This window comes from Lactuca sativa, chromosome 9, assembly GCF_002870075.4.
Source record: "Lactuca sativa cultivar Salinas chromosome 9, Lsat_Salinas_v11, whole genome shotgun sequence".
In the NCBI taxonomy this organism is placed as follows: domain Eukaryota; kingdom Viridiplantae; phylum Streptophyta; class Magnoliopsida; order Asterales; family Asteraceae; genus Lactuca; species Lactuca sativa.
Genome location: NC_056631.2, coordinates 157,860,268 through 157,865,757, shown reverse-complemented (window position 1 = coordinate 157,865,757; position 5,490 = coordinate 157,860,268). Strand labels below are relative to the sequence as shown.

Genomic DNA, 5,490 nt, shown 5'->3' with positions numbered 1-5,490 from the left:
AAATAATTGCAAGCAACATAAGATCACACTGAATGAATTATCTCTCAAAAGGAAAGTCAAACCATTAAGAAGTGCATTTGTATAATATACCTTAATAGCCTCTTACATAAAGAGCACTGAAATCAACATGCCAATAGTTCACCAGCAACCCTTATGAATCTTGTAATGAGTGTGCAAGCATTGGGTATAGCAAGAACACACAACATCACAACAGTCCAGACACAAACCCTAAATCCAAGAAGAATATGTATATTATCATATATGCTTGGTAGGAAAGAATAAGATTACACATGATAATTATACTTGAGACATTTCTAGAAGGTTCTATACCATCCAGCCCAAGCTAGAAACAGTTGCCTCTCCAATTCAGGTCTTTCTTTACAAAACTATAGAGATAATTGTACATTATAACAGTAGGTTCAACAACACCTAAAACCAAAAGAGGTTGTCCACCGAATATTGCATGGATAATTCCACATATAGCAGTAGAGGTGAGAGTTTCCACTGCACTCAACATATCATCTGTCATCAAAACATAAGCCAAATAAGCATAATGATTTGTGAATTACACATAGTGTATCTATTTGTACCTATCTCTTTATTCAGTTGCTCACCGAAGGCAATGACTGGAAGGGTGGAGGCAAAGAAGATGTATGCTGTTGGAGCTAATATTCTAATAAAACATGTTTATTAGTATTAGCGAACAAAAGATAAGAGGCATTCATGCAAGTAATTAACTTTTCAATGTGGATTATAATTTATAGCTAAATGATATATACCTTGCGCCTGAATCTAAAGCCCTGACCCAATCTTGCTTGTAACACTGAAATCTTCCTCGAAAAACAAATTTCCCTGAAAAACAAATAAGATTTGAAAAGTAATTTTCATATATATATATATATATATATATATATATATATATATATATATATATATATATATATATATATATATATATATATATATATATATATATATATATATATATAAAATTTACCTCATGTTTTATACATCATTCTTAAAAGATAACATACAACAAAAAAACCACCAGCTCCATTCCCAGCATCCACAACTATATGAAATCCTTCCAATGGCTTTTCTGTAATCCACATCAAGTAAGAAAATAAGCATGAGAGAAAGGAAAAAAAAGTAATCTTCACATATACCTATGTTTCCTGAAGCTTTGCGAACTGTTGTTACAAGGTTAGAAGCGTAAATAGCCATGTAGTCAACTTTAGTGATGGAAGATGAAATTTTTCTTTCTGCCTCTTCTAGAGATTTGGTGTAAATCCATTATATATGTTTGCAGTATGCTCCAGAATGTCTTTAATGTCGGGTTTTCCAAGGCCTCCTTCATTAGTAAAGAATTTAAAAGCATTTCTATTATAATGAAAATGGCTTGAAGTTATCATGATAGCTCCATCAACTGGACATAGAAAGTCTTCATTTGTTGTGAGTGTACTATTGAACATTGTTGGAGTAGATGCTAATCTAAAATAAACATCATTGTAAATAATTAACAAGATATTAACACCCAAAAAGAAAATAACCAAAATAAATGAAGAAATGATTACAATTACATTACCATATTGCACAACATCAAAGCCTACACCAGCACTTCCCCGAGAAGCTGCATCCTGGAAGAAAAAAAAACATTAGGTTAATGTATCGTTTCATGCTGAAAAAGATGAGGTGTCAACAAGGAATTAGATACTATCCACATTCTCATAATTGAAAATAGCCCTAAACAAAAGTATCCATAAATATGAGACTTATCTCTGTGTATATCTGTGAGGAGTAACGAGACACTGGATGATTTGTGTATGTGACAAAGGCGTAATCAGCTCTAATATGTTCTTGAATCAAAATACCAATGCATAATGTATCATGATTCCTGTTTTTATATGCTCTTTCATTCCATTTAGAAGCCCAAACATGAACAAAATGGGTAAGATAACAAATGTTAAACCATTCCAGTTTTTGATGCAAAATTTCAATAGGTTTGACCATAAAGTCAAACCACAACTACTTTTTGGGAAGAAAGGGAAAAGTATCAAATATACCTTCTTCATTGCTTGCTAGATTTGATTCCATGTATCCTCTGCGGGACCTTGAGGCCATGGTATTCTTGAACTCTTCATTTAGTGAATATCTACATGAGTTCATGTGGGTTACCTGGAATGGAATAGGCACCGCCTGTTTTGGTGGAAGGCGTCACATTCCCATTTTGTGGAGCAAATCCTTCTCCCTTGGAATCGGCATCAACAATTCCATTTGTAGTCTCATTACCACCCCACACACACCTTTTCTTACTGGAATGGCAACAGAAATAGCAAAATTTTAAGTACTCTCTTCACCATTCAGCATAACTGTATCATCACCATCAAGCTGAACATCGGAATCACTAATAACATTTGGTTTTCTTTCCGGAACCGGAAACGTGATGTCAACTTTAACATAACTGATGGAAAGAGTGGCATCGCTAGCATCTTGAGAACCGGACTCCGATGGAGCAATTCTTTGTCTCGAATGTTTAATATCGGGAGAACTTGATTCAGATTTGGCAGGCTTCGGAATGTTGCTTTCCAATTCCAATTCCATTCTTATCTTATGTAATGATGAACCTTTCTCTGGAATTAGTGGTTTCTGCAACATATTTGTTGCAGGAAACACCAACAAGTTGATGGACATCATTTCTTGTCTGTGTGTTTCCTCAAGAGGCTTGAAACCAAAAACATCTATCCATGTATGCATGTGTTCAGCAATGGCATGAATGATCAATTTCTCAATATGAAGGGATGAGAGTACCTGAAAAGAAAAGGGTATACAAGTAATTTACACGCACCAAAAGCAAATAAAAGGTTCTACTTTTTCTTACCGATTCAATAGTAGATAACAACCTACGACACATCCTTTGGCGTCTATAAATATGGCGGGTCCCAATAAATGGCATCTCTGGTAGCTGGGTCCCATGGATCCTAAACATATTTTATTAATATTTGAAATTAAGGTAAGAAATTGACAAATTTTATTAAAATTAATTAAAGCAACAAAAGCCTACCTGATGGATGCAACACAAATCATTTCATCACTCCTAGCCTCTCCAATATAGATGTAAAGAAGCCACTATTAACCTGTTAAAGTTTGATCTACAAAAAAAATTACAAAGAATTAGCAAATTCAGACATCAAATTAATGGGTAAAGAAAGTAACAGGGTATGTTAAACTTACCCACAATTCTAAAAAACATTATGAATTAAGTTGATTCCACTTCTCCTGTCAAGAACAGGAACAAAGAACTCATCATTGACTGAAAGAGCAACAGCTAGCTTGGAATTACATTCCACTATTCGTGATAACTCCATGGATGAAGTATCTGGTGGAAGATATGATCGATGAATAAGAGACCATGAGAATCTAGAACCCACTTCATGATTCACCCCAAGAAGCTTCTGCAAGTGGCTGTATACTTGCAAAATCAACATAATTTCAATTTACACCACCAAACTACAAGAGAGAATGTGATCAACAATTTCATATATTTTATAAATTATATAGTAATCTTGTTTATATATAATGATATTTATTTTTTCTAATGGTGATTTCAATATGCAGTCCATCGTCAACACAGAAGAACCAGAGTTTTGTTGAGATGTTGAAATAACTAATGGACAACAGATTCAAGCACATTGAGAGATTTAGATAGAAGGAACTGACCAGTTTTTTTTGCAGATCTTGAGATACGTTTTGCAACTCAGATTTAGATTAAAGAAAATTACGAGATCTTGAATGTTTAAGGGGTGCCTCCGACTGATGTTAATACCCCTTCGGTTATTGGATACCAAAAAAACTGATTTAAGCTTGAATAAAAGTAGAATCGATGAGAATGTAGAGAGCCCAAATTAAAAACTTGTCCAGTTGAATCGATTTGAGAGTGAGTGTTGGATTTATTGCTTCCCTTGTCCTGGTTCACTTACGCTTTGAGACACCTACAAAAGTTGAGTTTTTTAGCGGAAATCACACGTGGGTAGTCCCCTTCTGCAACAATTCGAAGATCTGGTGTGCATGTGGGGAATTTCTTCATGAAAAAGCGACTAGGGAAATCCATCATCTCATTAAAATCATACTCAATTTTAATATTAATCTAACCTAGGGCTTGTAAACTTGAGCAATCGTTGCAGTATCTGGTGAGGTGAAGTGAGCCCGAGGTCGCCGACGGTAAGAGATGAGCCAAGGTCAGAAGTGAGTTGAGGTAGAGTCGGTAGTGGTAGAGGCGGATTAGGGTTTACAGAGAAAAAGAGAAGGAGAGAGTGAAGGTTGTCGGCTGGTGGCGTGCTTGCCTTGATCGACGCCAACGACCAGGAATGGCAAGTAACGATGGTCAAAGTGCGACGGAAGAAGTAGGCGGCAGTCAATGTGGGGAGGGGGAATTAGGAGCGTCGATAATTAGGGCAAGAGGGAAAGGATGAAAAAGGAAGGCGGGGTTTTTAATTTTTTTAGGATATCATTTCCCCCCAGCTATTAAAGGATGGAACGCGCATTTTCATTAAAATTTATAAAGCGACATATTCAGATGACGCACATTTTATTATAGGCTCCCTCCGTGTTATTTTTAGACACTAATTTAAGGGCACGCAAAAATGCGCATCCTAAATTCTTAAAATTTATAGAGCGATGACATTACTTTTAGGTCACACACTTTTGCGTATCGTAAATCGACGCGTATCATAAATTGCACGTCGTAAAAGACTGTTTTTCTAGTAGTGATGGTTGATATTTATATAGGAGGAAAGAAGTAGGATTGCTGTAATACATCAATAGATTTGATTTGAATTTTACCACTTGCTTCAATTGATTTAGTTACTTGCTATTCATTTACGAAATAGTCTAGTTTGAGGCTTTAGTTTTTAAAAATAATTTAATTTAATAATGGAGGAAAAATGCCTTCTGCTTACGTGAGTCTATGGCTAGAAGGTTTAGGTAGATAACTTGATAAATTTCTCAGGCACATGTGTAGGGGTATGAGAATTTCAATGTGTGAGGTAATTTATACATTATTGCTTATCCTTTTATATATTCTCACGTATTTTGTAACTTAATATTTATACAATAATATATCATTTATCATTATTGTATGTTTAATTGTTCGCAATATATATATATATATATATATATATATATATATATATATATATATATATATATATTCCTATTATATTTTATACCTGTTTGAGATTAGAAATTTTTATACTTGTTTAATTGTTCGTAATATATATTCCTATTATATTTTATACCTTTTTTAGATTGGAAATTTTATGTATAATTATGTATTTGTAAACGAATAATAATAATATTACCTGTCTTTCGTCATTTTGGTCTGTAATATCGTCCTTTTGACTACTTTAAAATTTTTGAATACAAGTTCGTTGATGAACATTTAAGTTACTCCTCAGCCAGAGCCGTGTCGAGACGTAATTTAAATTTTTTCAT

The 5,490-nt window shown here is 34.1% G+C and overlaps 1 long non-coding RNA gene across 1 annotated transcript; it reads right to left on the bottom strand.

The window, feature by feature from the left end:
* Window positions 1–227: 227 nt before the first annotated feature.
* On the bottom strand, window positions 228–2,771 carry LOC111895553 (uncharacterized). Its single transcript, XR_006187140.2, has 6 exons — window positions 1,586–2,771; window positions 1,167–1,491; window positions 998–1,099; window positions 780–852; window positions 591–673; window positions 228–522 (listed from the first exon to the last, which is right to left on the bottom strand). It is a non-coding gene; the product is annotated as an uncharacterized LOC111895553 (long non-coding RNA).
* Window positions 2,772–5,490: the final 2,719 nt, after the last annotated feature.